The following is a 24,108-nucleotide window of genomic DNA, read 5'->3' on the forward strand; positions in this document are numbered from 1 at the left end:
TTAGTCCTTATTGGTCAAACTGTGTCAGATGTATCAATATCAGACTTCCAACGTTTTATATTTTTTATTTACCATTCTTGGATTTCCACTTGAAGCCCATTTGTGAAACACAAATATACCTTCACTGTGTACCAGTTTCTTTTTGACAAACCCGAGATGGGCTTTCTAGGCCAGTAACCGATACGTCCACTGAACATCAACTCTCACAATTTCACTTGGACTCTAAATGTTGTCACGTATTGATGCAGCTCAGTTGAAGAGTCTGTACACCACCATCTATTTGAACAACAGAATAGATGCTGGAAAAGATCAAGAAAAAGAAAGGGAGGAAAAGGCAGAGATAATGTGTACTTTAAGCACTAAGGGAGATGGCAACTTAAACCTGGAAGGGAAAAATGGTGGAGTAGGGATTGGAAAGACAAGCCAAAGATTATAGAATGAAGGAAGATGAGACAACTCTCTAAGCGGAATTGGGCAAAGAGGTAGCTGTACTAGGAGACATTCAGGGGTTGGTCAAAGGCAGCAGGACTAGATTGGCCAAATAACCCATCATGCATTTCCCCAGGGAGTTGTATCACTTGAGACCAATTTTCAAAGGCCCTGGGAGCCTGTTGGTGGCTTTGTGCTTTCTCCAGCTTCCTCGAGATTAATTACAGAAGGAGAGAGATATCTCAGGGTTGGCTCCTCTGTTATAGTGGAGGAGCATCACCTCACTGAAATGCTCTCAGAAAAGCCCCAGAGATGAAAAATAAAATGGTAATGAAGTTAATTCAGTGCCATTTTATTTTCTGCCAACCCTTCCCGAACCGAGTGACAGGACAGGGTGGGCCATGCTGAACGGCACGGGCAGCAGGGAGGGGTTGTGAGCTTGTAGTTTGAGGTGAGCATGTCTAGCCTTCTTGCAACCGCCTGCCACACATGCGCACTTTAGAGACAGCTGGGTTAGAGAAAGCAAAAGCCTCCGGTGCTCTGATAGTGGCTGGTCCCTCCAATCCTGGCGCCGCTCTAACAGCATGAGAAGAGCACCAAGATTGGTTAAGGTAGTTGGCTCCGGCCCTGGACGTCATGAGGGAAGAAAAGGAGCAGACCAAGGAGGACGCAGCAAGCACAATAAGTAACTTTTTGTGTTATTTACTTTATTTTAATAATGTATTTATTTTATGTACCCACCCACCCACCCACCACCAATATGCCCGCCTCTCTACAGGCATAGTTGCCAGCCACCACAAAGATCTCTGAGAGAGTCCTTAAAGGTGGAAGAGATGGGAGTGGGAGAAAGTGGAGGAGAGGAGGGGAGGGAGATAGAGAAGGGAAAGAGGGAGAGGTGGGTGGGAGGGAGAGGAGGGAGGGGAACGGGGAGAGAATGGAAGAGGAGGTGAGGGGAGGGGAGGGAAGGGAAGGGCAGGGGAGAGAAGGAGGGTAGAGAGGGGAGGAAGTAAGGAAGTATGGGAGTAAGGGAGGAAGGAAGGAAGGAAGGAAGGAAGGAAGGAAGGAAGGAAGGAAGGAAGGAAGGAAGGAAGGAAGGAAGGAAGGAAGGAAGGAAGGAAGGAAGGAAGGAAGGAAGGAAGGAAGGAATTGCAAACAACACTGGAGAAATAGCAGCGGGTAGGGGTGGCATGAAAATGGCAACACAATCATGCTTAAATGTTGTATCACTTCAGAACAAACCATGTTCTGCTGTATGCCCTTCTAACTATCAACAGGGGCTATTGACCTTATCACATAATGTATACTATTTGCACAAACAGTACAAACTCACATTTGCACTGGTTGTGTGTGTACATGAGTGTGTGTGTGTGTGTGCGTGTGTGTGTGAGTGTGTGTGTGTAATGTTAAATGCTAACAACACAATTGAAGAACTAATGTACTCTTGTGGATGCATTATTACATTTTAAAAGGGAGATTCTCTGCAGTCCGCTGGCCTATGATTCAGTGTTTTTTAGCCTGCGGTGCGCGGATCCCGGGAGGTCTACCACTCTTGAGAACATTAAATATTATAAGCATACTACTAAACTACTTACAAATAAGAACACAAAATTGAAAATCGAAAAGCTTAAAACTCTCTGTAAATATGAAGGACTCTGAAATTGGAAGCAAAAATTGAAATTGGTTTACTTATTTTGATTCGTGGTAGCAGTCCAAATACCGCAAATGAAATCTAGTATGGATGATTGGTGGCCTCAATTAAAGCAGCACTGGTATGCAACAGCAAAAAGAAAATATGCATTAGGAACAAAAATTAAATAGTGATAGGCCAGAATTTAACATATGTTTTTGTCTTTTCGAAAAACTTATATATTTCTTACAGTAGCAATCTTCCTATTAAAATTTAGATTTTTGCATATTTTCTGTTTGTGAATTAAATACAATATTTTCTAACTTGTGTATTTGTTTGATGTGTACTTGTGTCTGTATTTTTCAATATTGTTTTGAGGTTTGTATCATAGAAATTGCAGAGGTGGGAGTCCCCTGACTTCCTGTAGTGATTCGGTGTGGTTCAATGATTAAGAACTGCTGCTATAATCCATTACAAATGTCTGTGGCTGCACCTCTTTTTTGTGTGATTTCATACCATTGCAAAGATCAAGGAGCTGACTCCTAGCTACACACTTTGTCCATTGTAGCAGCAATAACAGATGGCTGCAAAAAATGCAAGTAAACCGCAAGGAGTGTTAGATCTTTGTGTGCGGTGCTCCCTCACGCACCATGCTTATTACTTTCTTCGTCCTTCTTCCGGATCCCAGTCCTCATGACATGAGCCTTAGTCTATGCTGAGTACAGACTCCACCTCTATTAATAAAGGCTCAAATTGTATTCTATCAATATGACTATCATAGAATGTCCTGCTCGGGGAACCATAAAAGAGGAGCCACCATTACACATGTCTTGTTTTTGTCTTCTGTAGCGTTTGAGGTGCAAGGTTTCCCCTAGATGAGTTAACTGTTATTTATTTTCCTATTGTCAAATGTTTATTGTTATAATACATGTATTCTCGTTTAGCATGCAGATAGGTCTGCCTAGGAGGTCTTCCTCTTCACCCTGTCTTGATCTTGTGAGGTGAACCGCTCCTTCCAATATCAGCATTTAGTGGGAGGGAAAGATTTGCTTCATAATATAGTTCCTAAGTTAGGTTCTTGTATGACCTGGGGTGGGATGTGTGTCAATACAATGCTTGCCTTTTAACAGGCATGGTAAGTATTAAAAGGTAAGCAAATCATAAATGTATATTTATATATGTTGCCATAGCAACTGGGTAGCACAGGAAGCACTAGCTGTCTCTAAACAGACCTGTGATTTCTGTTTATGCAACACACCTTTTGTTTAAAAAAAGAAAAAAGAGCAAAAAGAGAGTAGAAAGTGCATTTCAAAGAGGAACCATGCTGAACTGGGTACTCTGGTGATGAGTTTCTCCAGTGTTCTAAAGATCCTGATGCTGCCCAGCCTGATATGGAAAATTAGCAGTCAACGATTGATAAGGCTGTCGAAGCTGCCTTTGTAGCATGAAAGTGCTCTTCTCCATCTGAAAATAGATCAGATGACTCCTTTTCAGGATATGGACACAAAGTGAAAAATGGGGAAGACATGTCCGAAGGACAGAAATGAAAGAGGTAATCAAGCAAGGACTGTTAGCTTGTCATACCTCGATGATTGGTTCTTCTGTGTTTCCTTTTCTAGGGGTCTTGACACAGTTTGTTTGATATGCACTCTAACCAGACATGGGCTTGTACTGAACAAAGACAAGTCCAATCTTCATCCACTCCAGTATCTGCAATTTCTAGGAATTCGTTCTTTGGATAGATTTCGGAAGAGTCTTTCTGCTACCAGCAAGACAGGAGAAGTTGATATCATGATTTTTTATGTATTTATTTAAGCAATTTGTATAGCGCGCAAATACCCTTGGGTGTCTCGGCGCTATGGATGGCTGGGCAGAAGAAGGACTGGGAGCGGGTGATTTATTGGTTGAAAAGCCAGTTCTTTAATTGTTACCGGAAGGTAAACAGCGAGGGAATGGTCTTGATGTGAAGGGGGAGTGTGTTCCATAGTCTGGCAGTGGCGACAGTGAATCTTCTGTCACCCCAATAAGCTTTCTTGGTTCTGGGGACAATCAGCAGGTTTGCTGATGATGAGTGCAAGGGTCTACTTGGCATGTAGGAACAGAGAGTTTTCTTCAGGAACTCAGGTCCTGTGTTATGGATTGCCTTGTAGGGAATGCATAGAGCCTTGAACTTGGTTCTACTCCTGATAGGTAACCAGTGAAACTTTCTTACCACCTTGGATATTGGTTTAAACTTGGGGCTGCCTGACAGAATCCTTGCTGCTGCGTTTTGCACCTGTTGTAATTTATTTAGGACTCTTTCCTGGGCATTGATAATTAGACCATTGCAATAGACTATCTTTGACATAACCAGCGTGCTGATAAGAGTCCTGCTGGGATCAGCCTGATGATTTGGAAGGATGAAGAGACAACTGCGTTTTCATGGTGTATAAATGACAACTTGTCATCGAACATAACACCTAGGTTTCTGACCTTTGTGATGGGGACGGCGGTGAGCCTAACTCTGCTGGCCACCAAGTAGGTGACCAGCTAGGGGAGAAATTACCAAAGATCATCACCTCCGTCTTGTCTGAATTTAATTTGAGGCAGTTGTTTGCCATCCAAGTGCTAATTGCAAGCATTCCCTCTTGGAAGTTTGCCGCGACTGTCCCTCCATCATTATGAACCGCTAGCATCAGTTGTGTATCATCGGCGTATGAGGTTAATTGCATGTCGTAGGATTTGATGATCCTCGCCAAGTCCGACACGTATATATTAAACAAGGTCGGACTCAGCGATGATACCTGTGGCACACCGCACGGGAGTGCAAATGATGGGGATTTGAAGTTGCCAAGAGTCCCTAGTTTGGAGCGATTCGATTGGAAGGAGGCCAGGAGGGCCTTCGCTCTGTCTCTGATGCCTATGGCTGAGACACAGTCGACCAGGGTTGCGTGGTCGACCGTGTCGAATGCTGCTGAAAGATCCAGCAGCACTAGGACCGCAGTACCCCCATGGTCAAGTATCGTCCTAATTTCATCGGATGCCTTAATGAGGGCTGTTTCAGTGCCGTGGCCTTTCTAAAGCCAAATTGGGTATTATCTAGAAGGTTGTTTTCATCGATAAACTGGGCAAGCTGAGTGTTCATCACCTTTTCAAAGACTTTTGAGGTGAAAGGGAGACATGCAATTGGCCTGTAGTTTTTGGTTTCTGTGGGGTCGAGGTTGTTGTTCTTTAGTAACGGCTTGATGACAGCTTTTTTCCAGGTGTATCGAGTTGCAGATGTTTGCTAGGTTGGAGCCTATGATATCGGGAATCAGTTTCAATGTGGTTGGGGGGCATGGATCATTAGGGGATCCAGATTTGATAGTGGAAATAAGGTCGATGATCTGGTCTGAGAGACCTGGCTGAATTCCGAAAGAATAGGGGTAGAATTATCATTAGTGGGGCTGACTTCAGAGGGGTTGGGAAAGTTTTTATCGTCGCTGGAAGCGTTAATCAGATAATTGGTCTAGGAATGGGCAGAGATGTTAGCGTAGATATGGCTGACTTTTTCTTGAAAAAAGGTGGCCAGAGAGTTACAGAGAGTTTGCGTGGGAATTATGGGAGAGTTGGTCCCTGGTCCTGTAGCTCGGTCATGAACTGGAACAGCTGTTTAACAGAGTCTTGCGCTGCTTTGATTTGGTTGAGGTAATACTTGCTTTTCTCTGTGATTAAAAGGAGTTTATATTTAGTCATTGGCCCTTGTAGCGGGTTTTTTCGTAGTCTCGACACCAGCATCTTTCTAAGTTCCTGCATCTTTGTTTCTCCAGTCTAATTGTCTCGGAGAACCAAGGGGCGGATGATGTTTTTCTATTTTTGGAGACATTTTTGAGTGGAGCCAAGGTGTTGAAAGCAGTGTGGAGCCATTGTGTGTAGTTAGTGGCCGCCAGTTCAGGATCGTGCAGCAAGTCTTGCTGAGTGGACAGCAAGTACGATTTGAGGACATGAGAGGCAATGTTACCCCACGCTCTGAACTGTTTGGGGGGAAGAGAGCTTGCATGACGGGGGGTGTTGCTTTCTATCTGAATGTCAAAGAGTACAGCACAGTGGTCCATTCAGGGTAGAGGGAGGACATTCTTTAAGGAGATTTGCTGGTTATTAGAGAACAGACCATCAAGCGTGTGGCCGGCAGAGTGTGTGGGCCTTGTTACTGGTTGGGGGAGTCCTACCGCCACAAATTCTGCTAGGAGGACTGAGGTATCGTGGTCATCATTGGCTTCAAGTTGAAAATTGTAGTCTCCTAAGATGGTGAAGTTGGATTCTCCTGTTAGTGGTTCTAATAGATGACCCATGGCTCAGAGAAATTTGGCTTGTGAGCCCGGTGGGCAGTACAGAAGGTTCTCGTAAAGATAAAGGCTTCACAGCTCTTAGTGGGGATTAACTCTGTCCTGACTGAGTATTTGTCTCGGTGAATGAACACTAGTCCTCCACCTTTTTTGCTTGTTCTGTCGAATCTGCAGATACAGAAGCCGTCTGGTGTTTCGGTGGAGAAGTCTGGTCCGGCTGAGGGATCACCCCAAGTTTCTGTTATTAATAGGAGGTCTAGTTCGTAGTCATTTAAGAGATTCAGAATTTCGTATTTGTGTTTGGGGAGGGAACGTGCATTGATAAGTGCTGAGTGAATTGTTCCGTACTTTGTGGATAGCGGGTGGGTGCAAGTAGGCAATGGCCTTTCAATAGGGTCTAATGTGAATAGGCAATTTGGGCAACAGGTGGTGGACTGGGTAGTTAGAGTCTCCAAGTGGAAATGGGGGCAGATCTATTTGTCATTAATGGCACATGGTATGTTTCTTAGCTGCTTGCTGGTATAGGATAGTGTCTTGCTATGTGGGGCTGGTTTAAAAATGCCAGGGGGCATAGCCCTGGACCTGGTCCAGGGGCGGACGGGCGCAGACAGGCTTGCCTTTGGTGCGCCTTCGGCGCGCTGGCGGCTCGCCCACTGCGCACGTCCGCTGTGTGTAGAGGGAGGCATGATTGAAGAATCTCCTTCAGTATCAAGAGGCCACAGTAACAGTGGTTGATAGTGCCATGCAAGATCTTCCTTACTATTAGTCCCTTGGGCACGTCTATATCACTAGAGTGGATTATATCTTGTTTCACTTGGATACAAAGACAAAGAACTACAGAATCATGATCCCCATTTTCCCATCCATTATACAAAAGCTGCAGTGGTGGCTTATTCCTTCCCTTCTGAACAAGGAAATCCAATGTTCTCCTCTGTTCCTTGCAACAGTTACAAAAAATACTAGAGTCTGGGATGGGGGAGCTACAACAGGGGAATATTCAGCCCGAAGTCAGTGGCCCACAAAAGAGTGGAACACCTTTTCCAATTGGAAGGAACTTGCAGCAGTTTACAGAGCTCTGTTATCATGTACTCCTTTTCTTCAAAATCAGGCAGTTCAGAATCCATCAGTTAAACCATCTGGTGGAGCTTATAGGGATCTAGTCTGAGGAGAATCTTCTGTAATTGGTTGAAATCTTTCTGCTGGGGATGGGGCGTGGGATGCAGACATGTTAGGTCGCACCTTCCCTTCATCTGTGACACTGAATCTTTGCCCTCTTTTATTTCTGTGAATTTCAGAAAAGTTTGGGGTTTCCTTAGATGGAACTTTCTATCTCTCTACAGCATTCTCTTCTCCCCAGATGTAGTTCTCTTCTGTCACGTCCCTAAGCATGGGCAGTGGATGCTGGTTTTTTTGACGTTGCTCTCTTACTTGGTAAAGTTCTTTGCAATCAAGAAGGAGCAGGTAGGGCTTGCAACCTCTGCTGTATGGAGTCCTTGGCCAGCCATCAGTGACATGAAGGTATATTCTTGTGAACCCCTTTTAAAAAATGTTTATGATACGGTTGCCCTTAGACCGCATTCTGCTTTCCTACCCACACATACACCAACTTTCCAGCGAGTATAGATCTTGTGACATTTATTAGATCCTCATGGAGTTTTTTAGGTCTATCTACAAAGACCTTCTTTTCAGCAGGTACATTTTTGGTTATTTTGGGCTTATCTAAAAAGAGTCAGTGTCCATACACTTGTACCTTAAGTAGATCGAAAAAAACGATTATTGCATTGGCCTGCCAGGCATCTGGGTGTCCTCTTCCTTCTGCACTTCATGGTCAGACCACCTAGGTAATATTTAAGGTAGCCTCGCTTAAGGATATTTGTGCAGAAGCAACTTGGTCCTCCCACACACATTTATTTCTCATTATAATCTTCATTTGAGTGAGGCAATGTCCTCTTCTTTTGATACAGCTATCTTATTCGTACTACATTTATGTTCTACAGGTGTTGGTTTAATACATATTCACAAGGTATTTAAAGAAATTTGGTTACGGATTTATTTTATAATTTTATCTAGCTTTGACATATGCTCATATTGTGAGGATTTAGAAGTGCAAGATGGATCAAGAAAGTAGTGTTTGGATTATTATCTGTTACTTTTTGTGAATTATCATTACCCCGAGTCACAGTCTTCCTTGTCACGGTCTTAATTCCCCTTGCTCCATTCCCATGGGGAGAAATATTGGCAAATAAGTAAAAAAAACGAGGATTATACTTTTTTGGGTTCCTCGATAGGATGTGTGTAATGGTGGCCCCTACTATATGAGTCACAGGGCAGGAAGCTCTGTGGTAGCCATATTGGACGGGGTCACTTCGAAACTTTATTAATATAGGTGGCAGGGGGACAAGACTATGACACAGAGTAAAAAAGATACACCATGGTGCATGCTAAAGCTATAGTCATATGGCCGGAGGCGTCTGTGTGCTAAGTGGCAGAAGTTAGTGATCTGATACAGCGTCTATTGACTATAAAGCCAAGGGGCATATTATCAAGCCAGGCGATAAAATTATCGCCGCTTTAGCGGCAGAAAACTGCAGCTGAAACTGCGATAATGGGCTTGATAATATGCTCTATGGAATTCCAATTGAAGCCCATGTTAGATGTGAAGGACATCTAACATGGGCTTCAATTGGAATTCCATAGAGCATATTATCAAGCCCATTATCGCCGTTTTAGAGGCAGTTTTCTGCCGCTAAAGAGGCGATAATTTTATCGCCTGGCTTGATAATATGCCCCCAAGTTTTTAGAGACTTTCAGAACAGGGGCAAAAATCAGATCAAATCAAGACGTGCATTATTTTATTTCCATTCATCTACATAGATCTATGTCATATTTTTGCATCAAGCACGACTCCTCTCACACACGCTTTATTTTTGTAACACAATGATTGTGGTCCCCTATCTCTGAAGATCATGCAAGTGGTGTCTGGGTTTGCAGTTCCAATGCTACCATAACATACACTAAAATGATAAATATATGACCCACATGAAACATTATAAAAACTGACGCGTTGCCTGAATACATCAGATATTAGATGAAACACCCCATTCCTTTGGAGACTGCTTTTAGATTTATCACCTTTCCCTGCAATATAATATCCTAACACAAGCATGCGGGTACTCATCTCCATATATCAAGGTAAAAATAATGTGTTTCCGGCCAGAAATATTGCAAAATCTCAATTACATTTACAGTGAAAAAATATTTCAAGTCTAATATCTCTATTTAATCTATTTTTTGTCATGTTTCAATGTATGAAACATAATAATTTATCACTTTGCCTCATAACTTCAAAAGGATTCATGTTTAATATATCAGATATGTTCACTGTCCATAGATGAACACAGATATTATCTGAAATGTTTCCATGCTCATGGATGTGTTTTTGTTGAAAGTGTTCTGCAAGGCAGGACATAGCGCCGATCTGGGCTCCGAAAAACAAAGAGCGCTTTAGAGAGGATGTCACAAAGGTCAAATGAGCCTCTCCAACAAGAGCTGCCGGGGAACAGTGCGGTCTGCTTGGGATGCGATTCCAGAAATCAGAATGTGAAAGTGGGAAGGATTAAAAAATATAAAGGGTGTAGGTGGTAGACAGCACACTGTACATTTGTTTTTTGCGCATTAACATTACATTAATGTATTTTTAATTTCAGGCCTAGTGATATAAACTGGTTGACCAGAAATACACAGTATTTTTGGTGAAGCACCAAACTAAGATTCAAAGATAACCACATTATCCACTGGACCACATCTCCTCAAACTTATGTACGTAGTTCCGCATCAACAATTTGCACTCACATGTATGTTTGCAGCAACAAGGAGGCACAGAATACCATAGTTTCAACAGTGGGAACAGTCACATCCTAGAAAAATATATTTTACATTGTCGAACTATATAGAATAAGGAAGACTTCGCTAATTAAGTGGGCAATGCACAAACGTAAACTTATTTGTGAAGATCTCCATAACTGTGTGCCTATTCCTAGGAGTACATCTACGTCTATATGCAATTTACAGTGGGCGGAGACTTACCCCCCCCCCCCCCTTAATCTGATCCGGTGGTTGCTGGTGGGTGGCACCGGCACTTATTTTTCTGCATCCTTCATTTATCAAGAGCAATGGGATGGAAATTACACAGATCGTCAAGATGGAGGAAGAGAAGGATGGCAAAACCACTACAAAAGGAACAAGCATTTGCAATGCAATAGGTCTTACATTTGCGAGAGTTTGAGCTATTGCCATTATAAATGACAATGCCTTTTGATAATTAACACATAAATAAAAGGCCTTGTCATTTACAATGGCAATAGCTCAGAGTCTTGTGAATGCGAGACCTATTTAATTTCAAAGAAGCGGCCCCCATTGTACTGGGCTGCTTGGAAAGTGAAAGCGCGCATGGTGTGCTGAATGTTGCAAGAAAGCATGTTGTGCCTGCAGTAGGAGAAAAGAAATGAAAATCGTGCTTACAGACTCAATAAGACATACTGTGTAACAACAGAAGTAAAAGGGGCAGTCCTCATGGGAAGTTACAAATGACGACAAGGCGGTACTAAGGAGGGACTGACAAGCCTATTTACAACTCAGAAGCCAGCATTTACAAATGACAATGACACAAGCCAATGAAAAATATGGGCGGAGAGTGGTCAGAGCTTCAAGTCCATACTCAAATACAGCATGACTCGCAGAGCAGTGCATGCGCTGCCCAGGCTCGACCTAAAAAGCAGGAACCTGCAGGAGTGAGGTAAAGGGAGAGGAAGTGTCTTGTAGCAGATTAACAAGGTATGAGGTGGTTTCGAAACTCACAGCCTTGGTATTCTACTATGAAATGAAAAGAACAGGGAAAGAGGGATAACCTGAGGGAAGTAACACACCTGACAACCATCACATGTGGAAGCAAATTAGAACCTGTACCATGGGACCTGCCTGTGCCACTTCAGGTACAAGAAGTCATGAATTCAGACATCAGCTCCAATTATGTTGTGTTCATTTTGTGTGTATTTGGGATATTTAATGTGTTATGATGCATCTTTGAATGTGTGTTTGAGAGCAGTGTTAAATGTGTGAAGTCATATTTTTATAATGCATGTAAAAAATTTGCATATTTGTAAGTTTTTAAAGTATGTATCCATGTGTTTAATTTACATTTTTACAATGTGATGAATATGGGTATATTGAGTGGTTGCCAGTGGCGGAGATTAGCATTCAAGCATTCCTCCTATCAACTTTGTTGTTTGTTGTGGTAGACATTCTAAGTGTGAAGGGTATGCCCAGACAAAAGTCCTGTGCATTCTGTGGACAGGACTCAATCTACATTTCTTTTTTTTTTTTTTTTTTTAAATATTTTATTTGAGAGTTCGTACCGTCAAATACATATTACTAAATGGGTACATAGATACAACAAAAAAAAAAAAAAAAGAAAAAAATAATAATTATAGAACATAGGATTATACCCTCATGCAATGCAAAAACAGACAGAGTGGTAGACAGTGACATACAATACAAATTAGATTAGCATATTAAATATCGATACAGCCAATATATCATTCGTTTGTGGTCAATTTTGCTGTCCTCCATGTAGCCACTGGGGCCCAAAGTCGCTTGCCCAAATCCCTTAACTTTGCACCCTTTAAGTCATATAGTGCCTCCTCAATATTATGTATACCCAACATTCTACACAACCACATTTGAAAAGTTGATGCTTCTGTATCCTTCCAGGCTGCGCTAATTAGAATCCTAAGAACTGCTGCAGAGATAAAGACTAAAGCTTCAGCCTCGATACTTATATTTAGTTTCGCGTCACAGCCAATTATTATCAGGGTCGGGGATAGGTTAATTTTAACATCAAGTAGCCCCTCTAAAAACCGTGTTATTTCAATTTTGATTAATTTCAATTTTTCACAGCCATAGAACATATGTATAAGATCTGCCGTACCATTTCCACATCTGGGGCAGTTACTGTCTGTCGCTTTCCCCCACGAAAATAGTTTTTCGGGCGTGTAGTATAAATTAAATAGGGTTTTGTAATGTTGGGCTCTGAGGTTCGTGGAGCGTAAGAATCTCTTGTCCATAGCTAGCGCCTTATCAATATCTATTTCAGGATCTCCTAATTTTTTAGCCCATGCAGCTTCGATTTTGTCGATATCATCTGTTATTGCATCATTAAATATTTTATATATATCTCTAATTCTATGGCCCCCTGATTTCAAATACTCAATTAGTTCAAATTTCCCTAGCAAAGTGATACGTGGCCTAATTGATTTAATTCTATTTACAATCTGCATGTATTTAAATTCTTGAAAGCCTCGTAATGAATAATGTTGTGTAAGTTCTTCAAGTGTTCTACACTTATCACCAATCATTATTTGCCCCAGCTCCACTATACCATGACTCTCCCATTGACGCCACGTTCCATCCCTACTAAAATTTGGAAAAAGTGTTGAGTTCCAAAGTGGTGTGCGATAATGGAGGGTAGGTATATCTAGAGCTTTTTTAACAGTTTTCCAAATATACCATACATCCTCAAGCGTCTTATATCCAGCTTCCTTGAAATAACTCCTCTGAGTTTGCCTTAATAAAAGCCCTACGGCTTCACCTCCTACCAATAGCTGAAAAATTGATGGTATTGCCGACTGTCTGAGGGTTGGGCCACCCGGATGAAGTAGAATAGCCATGTCTGTGAGGAGACATGCAAGATGGTAGCTCTTAATATCTGGCAAACCCAAACCACCTCTATCTTGTGGTAATGACACATATCTATTTGACCGCCTTATTTTACCATACTGCCATAAAAATTTCAAGAAAATGGCCTCAATCCTCCTAATAATTATATCATCAATTTTAAATGGGATTGATCTTAATTTGTAGAGCACCTTAGGAAACATTGTCATTTTTATAACGTTAGCCCTCCCTATCAGTGACAGCTGTAATGAGTCCATTCGTTTTAGGTCTGTTTCCATAGATTTCAAAAGAGGGGTGTAATTGTCGTCAATTATTTTACCTGGTTCTGCATTTATTGTTATACCCAGGTAAACTACTGATCCTACATATCTTCCATCCACCTTGGCTATTTTTTTTTAACATAATACCTGAGTTTTGTCAACATTTAATCGATAGCCAGACACATCTCCAAACTGACCGGTAATGTTAACTACCTCCCTCATAGCTAGCTCTGGATCTTTTGTGATGACTGCTAAATCATCCGCATAAGCGAGGATTTTAGTGTGAAACCCATTTGATGTTACTGGTTTAATAATCGCACTATTCATTAATTGTGTAATTAAAGGGTTCTATGTAAAGCGCGAACAAGATTGGAGAGCATGGGCAGCCCTGTCTAGTACCCCTTGTTATATTGATCCTATCTGATCTTTCCCCCATTAATTGAATTCTAGCCGTGGGTGATGAATACATAGCACGAATAGCTTGACAAATTCTAGGGCCAAATCCCCTTGCTTCCATAACCTTCCATAGAAAACTCCATCTAACGCGATCAAATGCCTTCTCTGCATCGAGGAGGATCATTGCGACCCTCTCCCCCCTAGCAGCACCAATATCAAATAATGTAATAGCTCTCCTAATATGGTTTGTAGTTCCTCTTCCTGGGATGAATCCATGCTGCCAGGGGGAGACCAGGGACGCAATAACCCTCCCGATGCGGGCGGCCATAATTTTGGCATATAGCTTGTTATCGCTGTTAATCAGAGATATTGGCCTATAGGAGCCCGGGTTGGTCTTTGATTTCCCTTTTTTCTGAAAGATTGCTATATTGGTTTCTTGCCAAGACTCTGGTATTATTCCGGTATTCATAACACCATTGAATAAATCTAAGAGCAGTGGTGTTATTTCCTCCCTTAAAATTTTATATACCTCCAACGGTATGGCGTCCGGGCCCGCCGCTTTTCCACTTGCGAGATCTTGCAGAGCTTCCGATATCTCCGTCAATGTAATATCTTGTTCCAATGAAGTGATCTGGCCTAAATTTAGCTTACTGCCCATGCCTAACCAGCTTATATTCGTGTGCCCTCCTACCGCTTCCTCCTGATATAGTTCTTGATAGAATTTCCTAAACCCCTCCAAAATTTCACCAGGTTTGTTGTATGTTTGGCCCTGATATTCAATTTGTGACACGGTGTTTTTACTTGCAACCTGCCTGATTCGCAGGGCAAGAGCTCTACCTGCTTGCTCACCGGTTTCATAAAGACGTAATCTCTGTGCCTGATAGTATGCTGCCGCCTTTCTTGCTATTGTTTCTGGATCTCAGCTTTTATGGAGTTTACTTTATGTAGGCTCTCAGCAGATTGATCACCTGTACTTATATCTTGTCTATATTGTGTCTCTGCCTCGCTCAATTTTCCCATCCATTCTTCCCTTTCTCTTTTAACCTTTTTCCATACGTTGGTGGTATAACTTATGGTCTCTCCTCTTATTCCTGCCTTAAAGCTATCCCACACCACTCCCCGTGAAGCGCTATACCTATTAGCGTCGAAAAAGGATTGAGTCCATTTTTTCAAACGAGTAATGTAGTCGACATCCGCTAACAGTTTTTTATCGAATGTCCAGGGTCTGGGGACCTTGACTGATCTATTAATAATCATATTTACAACTAGGGGATTATGATCTGACATGATTTTGGGAAGCTTATTTATTTGAACACTCTTAAGTAAGGTATTCGATATCATAAAGTAATCTAATTTCGAATATTTATTATAAGGATGTGAGTAATACGTGAACCCTGGATCTCCGGTCGATAAGTTTCCCCACACATCATATAAGCCATGTGACTGCATCATTGACATAATTGCTCTAAACACCCTTGGCTTCCTGCCAATGTATGCACTCCCATCCGTGAAATTCGCAGAAATGTTAAAATCTCCACATAGTACTATATTGGTGTGCCAATCGATTAATTCATTTTCAATGTGGCTGAAAACTTGTGGCTCATCTGTATTAGATCCATATACTGTGCAAATAGTGAAGCCTAAGTTCATTTCGCATATTGCCCATCTTCCTAGTGAATCCGCCTTGCACCTTTTGGCCCCTCCTAACCCCACTTTGCCAATTTTGGCCACACCTCTTATCATAGAAGTCTGGGATGTACATGACAACAATTCGTAGCCTTTAAAATTCAACCAGTGTTTTTTGCTCCACGGTAGGTGGGTCTCTTGTAGACATATTAAATCTAAGTTTATCATATTTAGATACTGTTCAAGCTTCCCCCTCTTTTTCCAGTTATTTAATCCTCCTATGTTAAGAGATCCTATACTAAGTTTAGACATTGTCAATTTTTAAGCACTTCCATAACATCAACCTGTCCGGATACCTGAATTCATAATAAGAACCCATCATTTGTTTCAAATTTCCTCCTTCATACAAAGTCCCTTTAACAGTACGAGCTCTCTTCGGTTTTTTATTTTCTCCCCCCAAATCCACCATCCAACCCCCTTTCCCCCCCTCCCTTCCCCCCCCTCTTACCACCCCCCCTCCTGCCACCCTTCGAGGCATCCTGGGTTTAGACTCACCCAGCTGTTGATGGCCGTGTAATCCACACGCCTGAGCCTACTACCTGGCCTGCTACTATATAGTCATGCTTAATGTCAGCCTTACATCAGATAATAGTAGTTGATAGTTTGTCAGCACTAAAAAGTCTTCTTCTGTTCAGTTACCATTTTTTTGCTTCATACTTGCTTCAACCTCCTTGAGATAGACCTCCGCCTGTATCTCACTTGTGAAACTCCTTGTTGTGCCTTTATATGTTATTTTTAATCGTGCCGGATTTTGCAGGTAGACTGTTGCTCCAAGTTTTTCAAAGGGGGCGAACAGCTGTCTCATTCGCCATCGTCTTTCAACTGTTGCGTGTGCAAAATCTGGTCTTACAAAGAACTTAAAGCCCCTATATTCTCTTTGAGCAGTTGGCCTAGCCAGATCATATATAATGTCACGTACCACAAAGTTTCCAAAGTTGACTAGGAAAGCTCTCGGATATTTAAGTGATTTCTCTGACCGTTTTGGTGTTGTCAGTGGAAAGCGATGTGCTCGGCATACTTCTTTATCCATTTCCCAGGAGTTAAGTTCCGGGAAAGAGGATTTCAGTAAATTGATCATGAAGTTTCTTGGGTCACTACCTTCCGAGCCCTCGGGAATCCCAAGAAATCGAAGATTGTTCCTTCTTGTTCTATTTTCTTGATCTTCAACCTTTATCATTAGGTCTTTGATTATACCCTCGTGCTCTTTGGCTTGCAGTTGTAATCTGCCAACGTCTGATTCCAAGTTTTCTGCTCGATCTTCTACCGAACACATTCTATTGGAGATTTCCTGACATGTATTGCCAACTTTATTGATAGCGCCTTCCAATTTTTGAATAGCGACATGGTTTCTTTGACTATCTTTCTTTACATCCTGATGAAAATTTTTAATTGATTCAAAAACTTCACTCAGTGTAGGTTCTCTGTGCTTCAGCTGCTCATCGTCATCCCGATTGTCAAAAGAGATATTCTTATTTCTTTCAGATTCTACATTTGTTTTGCGATGTGGACTTTTGCGTGACAGTTTGGTTCTCGCTGTTTTTTGTTCTGGATTACTCCCAGGGTCTGTTGTTTCATCCTGAGCTATATTTTGGTGCCTTTTGAGTTTGCTTCTTTTTCTCCCGGATTTCTTTGTTAATATATAATCACAAAGTAGAGTATTTTTAAATCCGATTTCTGTTGGTAAAAGCGCTTTTTTGTCCAGTTCCTCCTGTCTAGGATTCTTGCCATGATCCGTCTCTTCGCTGGATTTGCTGGATTCACTGTATTCACTGGAAATTGAAATTCCTGTCTCATAGATCTCCGATTCAGAGCCATCGGAAACTGCTGCCGAGGCATATTCCTTTGTAGGTTGATTTATATTCAACAGTTCTGCTGTGGTGCTGCCTTCCACTTTCATTATCCGCATATTTCGCTGCTCTAGATGTTCTGCCGGGACTAAAACCTCTTCTACAGCAGTCATGGTCCTACTTTGTAATCCTTGTTGATCCATTGTGATTGATGCAAGTTCATTATAGGGGCCATTCTGCTGTCTTTCTTTGATTGCGGGGCTAAATATATTAGAAATTCTGGGTTGGGAGCCTGTTGAATGCCCAGTTATATTAGCCACAGCTTTTAATTTTTTAATCGTCTGTAGTCTTTTAGCCTTTTTCTCCAATAGGTCAAGATTCTCCCTACTTGTCGATTCCTTTTCCTTTTCGTTCTCTTTTGCTCTCGGATTTTCCTTAGCTTTCTTTTTTAGTTTCTCAGCTTCCTTATACCGTTTCTGTTCAGTCGGACCAGTCTCGATGTTTCTCTCTTTTCCATCAGACTTGATATCCTTCATTTTGCCATCGTCATTATTTTCGTCGTTTTTTTCCATTGCTTTGTAGCCCCTGGTTTCGGGTCGTCTTTGTGTTCCTTTTATCTTCTGAGATCCTTGTGAATTGGGGACCTCTTTAGTATTTAGTATTCCTCTGTCCCGGTCCTCTGAATCTTCTGTGTTCTCTTCTCTTTCATAGTTTTCTTGTATTTCCAGTCTCTCTTGATTGGCCTCACCTTGTATCTGGGTCTGAGCCTTTACTTTAGCTTTTGCTTTAACGGTTGTATCGATTGTATCGGTTGTATCGGTTGTATCGGTTATATTAGTTGCATTGGTTGTTGTACCGTTCTTTATCCCAGGCTGATTCTGATTTTGAGTTTGAGTTTGAGTATGTGTTTGTGTTTCATCCTGCGGAACAGAGTCGCTGGTTATATCATTGTTTTTCTCTTTATCTTTATCTTTTTCCACACCTTTCTCCATAATTGTGTTCAAAATTTGTACGACGATTTCCGTTATATTTCCTAGCAGCACTACGTTGCCTCTGGCCCCTCTGGCCCCAAGACCTCCTCCTTTAAATCTTGATGCTGTTTTAAGTAGCCTTGGGAGTCGAGCATACGCCTTTTTCGCCCAAAGAAATTTAACAGCAAGGCCTGTGTTTTTCCCCGGCTGTAGATCAAAATAGACCAACTGAGAGTTTAGGCCAATCAATAGAGAGCCCATACATTCAGCTCCTTTTACCCCCTTTTTTACACCCTTTTGCTTCTTTCACTCTAGGTATGTAGTTACTGTCGTCGTATTGTTGTGCTGTATATGTTTGTTTTTTTTTTTTTTCCCCCCCCTTGCTTTTCCCACTTTCCTTACTGACCCTTGCCTCCTTTTTTTTTTTTTTAGCCTCCCCGGCTGTACAGGATTGAATGGATCGTCTTTTGACGAGAACACAACCTCACGTGATCGCCCCGCCTATATATCCGTTTGCTGCCGTGTCTGCAGATGACAGGTGATAGCAGGTGATAGCAGTCAACAGTCAACAGTACCAGCAACCAACAGTCAGCGGTCGGTGATCAGCGGAGCGCAGCGGAACACAAAACACAGAACACAGAGCACAACAGGGCACAACAATTACCGAAGAAGCAAAGAGGCAGAACGGCAAAGCCGAAGCCGTAGCAAAAATCATGGAAACGGAAGATTTTCGATCACGTCCTGGCTTTTGCTTCGCGTCACATCTTTTCGTGCCTCGCTTTCCAAAGGTGATCCATGCCTATCCTGCAAACTCTGCCAGCGTGATGAAGCGGTAAGTACGGGGTCCTGGGGGTAGCGAATAGTTTATAGCAGATAGTGGGAAGTCAATAGGAAAATTAAGGGGGAAATTAAGGGGAACTTTGCACTCGGGCCGTATGAACGCGCTTTTTTTTTTATTTCCCCCTTATGTGGCGGGCCTCATCTTCTTTTTCCCGGAAAGGCACACAGTTCATACAGTTCAGCAGTACAAGCACAAGTGCAGCAGTTATCAAACGCGATGAGACGCAGCGGCAGGGTGCTACAGAGCAAGGTATCCGCTTACATTTAATTTTTTCACTCTTCACCTTTTGCTCCCTCTTGTCGCACCGCAATCATCAAGGCATACACCGACCTTAGTCAACGCCTTAGTCAACGCCTGGAAGTCTTAAAGCCCAGCAACTGAGTGAAGGCTGATGACAGAAGATAAAGACTAGGTTTTTCAAGGTTGACAGCCTGCGATGTGCTGTATCAAGCTGTATCAAGCATCTTGCAAGATCCAGGTCTCAGGAGCAGGCTCTGCAGCGACCTCTCACACAGACGCCATCTTGCCTCTGGGTTTTGGACTCAATCTACATTTCAATGACAAGGCTTAAGTATGCTTAAGGTGATCAGCGGTTGCTTGCATTGGTGGCTGGAGGGGAACTGGTCTAGCAGTTTGGGCTAGACTGTTTCTATTGGGAGAGGACCCTAATTAATTTGCATTGGGGTTATATAAGTTTAGGAGGACAGAGTGGCTAACAAAAATATAGACTGGAATGCAGGCTGAGCAATTGGAAGTGGTTGAGACTAATTTACTCACTCCTTCTGTCACTTTGTTGCTTGTTGCAGTAGACAATCTAAGTATGATGGGTATGCCAAGATGTCAGTACTATGCTCACAGTGCCCATAATTCAAACTATACTTATAATGAGGCAGAAGTAGCTCTGAAATTATTCAGGGCCGCTTGTATTTTCATCTGGAGGGAACTGATTCGGCGGTTCGGGCTCGCCTATTAATATTGGAGTAGGGCGAAGACTGCTATGCATAAGGCTGGTCTCTGTCTAGCATTGCACGGTGGTGAAAAACAATGTCTTGGAATGTGACTAGAAATGGCCGAAATTGGTTCGACTAATCCATCCATTGCTTTGTTGTTTATTGCAATATCACGCAGCTCATGTTGTGCCATTTGTTTATTGATGCTATACTGACCCAATAAAGCATAAAACGAAAAATAGGCCTAATTGCAGCCAAATAAGTTACCAAGGTCAGCGAAGATCGTTGCACCATACAGAATATTATATACATTATGCTTGGTACTAGGAACACTGCAGAGCTCTGTTTGCAGTTCAGCATCAGGCAAACCTCACTGCTGTCAGCACCTGTCCCTTAGAGACTATTCACCAGAGGTACTCTATTCCATTTCAGACCATGCACCGGTGTTAGTGGCACTTGCAGTGGGTGTGGAATTTAAAGGACACCCTTTTTGTGTGTCCACAGTTTGTAGACCTCAAGTGGTTCTTTTTGACTGGGGAGGGTAATAGAGTAACACCAATCCTCTGTCCTCTCACTCTGGGATCAGGAGGCTTTAAAAAGCAAATGGTGCTTGATCTAGGTAGTGGGCTAGGGTCATGTTCTCTGGGTTAGTTCCCAAGCTGCCTTTCTGGATTGTGATCGAGTCTCTTAGAATACTCTCAAGAGACACTTTAGGCTTCCTTTAATCAAATGGGGGCACCTACAAAGAGTGTCAGAGAGATATATGAGACAACCCTTTTGTCAAGGTGAGTATACCCCTGAAATACAGACACACCTTCAAGCGGTGAATGCCTTTCTTCTTTGGTAATAGTGTGCAATGCACTTCAAGCAAAGGTTTATGACCGGAACCTAATGATGAGATTTGCAGGGCACTACTTACATAATAGGACCCTGTGGTCTTGAAGCCAACCATTTACATCCTTATGAGAGGCAGATTTAACAATTGTGAAGGATAGATTTGCTTTGTTCATGCTTAAAAGTGCAGTGAAGAATCTATTCACTACTTTTAGATACAAAATTCCAAAGCACAAATTTGGGATATGAATGTTAAATGGTGTTTGTACTGAAGTGAATATTATGGGTTTTTGGAGCGTTGAAACAGAGACAAGCTGTCAAAAAAGAAAAATAACTTCTGGAGATGAATATAACTAAAATAATCTTCAGCAATGCTGTAAGTGGCAACAATGGGGCACTGTGACTTTGTGGAGCAGTTGCCTTGTGATTTTTATTAAAATGCCAAAATATAATGGATTGGTGCTATTAATGATTGCAAAAAACTGGTCACAATTTGCGACCAGTGTTTTTGTGACCAGTGAAGAATTTTACAAACTGACATACGTACTAATAGGTCAGTTTGTAAAATCCTAACTCAGACTGGGTTGTAATCTGACCAAATTTAAGAATGTTAATAAGGTACTTTGCAAATTTGCTGACTCTGATTGGAGGCCATCATATGGATGCTGACCTGCTGGGGTCAACAGACAATCCCGTATGTGTTTGATTTTCATTATAGAAAATGTAATTTTTTTTAATGCAACCCGTTTTCCTTAAATGAAATAGTGCTATGTTTTTTTTAAAAAGCATTTTCTTTTTAAGGTTTGCTTGCTAGTTGCTAGGGGTTTTCTGGAGCACTGTCCACTCCCTACCAAACTTTGTTAACCATTGACAAAGGAAAAGGAGTCTCCAGGAGACCCATTCTGTTTTGTGAATTGGTTAGCACTTCAACTCAGTAGTAGATAATTTTACAATGATTTGCAACCCTATTTTGCTTGAAAAACATTAATACACTGCATGCCAAATCAGTATTTGTAAGGGACACCTACAACATGCCCCTTCCGAATACTTAACCACATTCCTATTATAAGAGTCAGTAAAAGTTTACAGATTCCTTAAATGGGATCAGTACATTTGTTAGAAATCGGGTCTCTAGTTGGCAGAGGTTTGCACCCTGTCCAAGTAGGGACTGCAATCTTAGTCAGGGTATGTCTGATACACAACTTAAATTAACTCATGCTCACCCTCTGGTAGTTTGGCACAGAGTAACCAGGCTTAACTTAAGAGGCAATGTGTAGAGTATTTGTGCAACACTTAAATAACATTAACACAGTGAAAACACCACAAAAAGACTCTACACTAGTTTAGAAACAGAGAATAAGTATCTGAGTTATACAAGACCAAAATGACAAACATCCAATAAGTAGAAGTAAAGATATGAATTTTAAAAGATGAAATCCCAAAATAGTGCTCAGAAGTCATTAGCTCTAAAAGGTTCCTCGAGGTCGTGCTAGAATGGGGTAAATCCAAAGTTCAGGCTGACTGTGATGGAGCTAATTACACAAAAAAACATTTAGAATAGCTCATGATATTCAATATAACATTATAACATGAAGCGTTTGCAACATCCAATTCTTGAATCACCATATATTTATTTACAAAAATCTCATAGATTATATAATGTTCAACACATGGTTGCTCCAGAGGGAACGTGCATAAAACAAGAGTGCTAAGGAGTGAGTGTGTAGAAAGAGTTAATTTGAAGGACAGTAAAGCAAACATTAAAATCCTTTACAGAGTACACAGTTATAAATCACCGCTTGAAATGGCCTGGTCACGTTTCAAAATATCACCAATCAATTAAGTATTTCATACACAGAATCTAATTCTTGTTATGGCACGTTTTAGGGAATTACGTGTACCAGGCTTTACACGTAATTCCCTAAAACGTGCCATAACAAGAATTAGATTCTGTGTATGAAATACTTAATTGATTGGTGATATTTTGAAACGTGACCAGGCCATTTCAAACGGTGATTTATAACCGTGTACTCTGTAAAGGATTTTAATGTTTGCTTTACTGTCCTTCAAATTAACTCTTTCTACACACTCACTCCTTAGCACTCTTGTTTTATGCACGTTCCCTCTGGAGCAACCATGTGTCGAACATTATATAATCTATGAGATTTTTGTAAATAAATATATGGTGATTCAAGAATTGGATGTTGCAAACGCTTCATGTTATAATGTTATATTGAATATCATGAGCTATTCTAAATGATTTTTTGTGTAATTAGCTCTAATCTGGAAAGACATAACTGGATAAGATTATTGTGTTGTGTCAATAATTGAGTTAGGACCATTGTTTTTTTTACTGATCTATTCCCAGGTCCCTGACTTTTGGGATAACCCCATTTTTGTAATGACTGTGATGGAGGGCAGGCCAGCTACAGGACCAATGTAGGGCTGGCTAAAAAAGTATCTTTGTATGGAACAAGCATCGACTTTGAAGACTTGATATGTTGGTTCCGATTCACGTAGTTTAGCGATGTGTCAAAGTAAGGCTCACAGGTGGGGGTCAAAGGGTCAGCGTCGCATCAAAGTCGAGCCTCACAACATTGTCTTAAGATCGGTGCGGAGTCACGGTCGAACCTCGCAGTCGAGACCCATGTCATTGTCAAATCGGCACAGCTGTCAAACTCACAGATGGTGGAGTCCAGCAGCACCAGCAGAGTTGCAGAGAAGTCTTTTGTGACCCTGCAATTTTAGAGCAGAGCAGGCAAGCCAACAAGCCCTTGGAGAAACTTGGGTTCAAGGATGTAGAAAACAAGTCCAGTCCTTCGTCCTCCCAGTCAAGAAGCAGCATGCAGCCGGTCAAAACAGCAGAGCAGGTACCAAAGTGGCAGTCCATCCTACAGCACAGCTATCAGCAGAAAGCAGGCCAACACAGCACATCAGTTACAAAAGTGGCAGTCCCTCCTGCAGCACAGCATCTCTTCTTTCAGGCAGAATGCTCTTGTTGTCAGCAGAGTTCTGATTTGCTGGTGTCAAGCGTCCAGTACCTATGCCCAAATGTGCTTTTGAAGTAGGGGTGATTTCAAAGAGGCCTTTGAAGATCACAAGGCCTTTTCTGCCCTGGCTTCAGACTCACTACAGGGGGGTGTGCCACTATTTGTGTGGGGACATGCACAACCCTATTCAGGTGCAAGTGTCAGCTCCTCATTCCCAATCTAACTCAGGAAAGCCCATCAGCCTGGTGATGGGCTATCAGGATGCAAATGTCACACCACGGTTCCCTTTGTGTGACTAAAG

At 41.8% G+C, this 24,108-nt stretch overlaps 1 protein-coding gene across 3 annotated transcripts in view; it reads right to left on the minus strand.

The window, feature by feature from the left end:
* The window catches only part of LOC146856006 (metabotropic glutamate receptor 8), a 2,429,629-nt gene that overhangs the window by 1,305,199 nt on the left and 1,100,322 nt on the right, over positions 1-24,108 (minus strand). The window lies entirely within an intron of this gene.

The sequence above is a fragment of the Triturus cristatus genome, chromosome 4_1, assembly GCF_964204655.1.
Source record: "Triturus cristatus chromosome 4_1, aTriCri1.1, whole genome shotgun sequence".
NCBI lineage: Eukaryota > Metazoa > Chordata > Amphibia > Caudata > Salamandridae > Triturus > Triturus cristatus.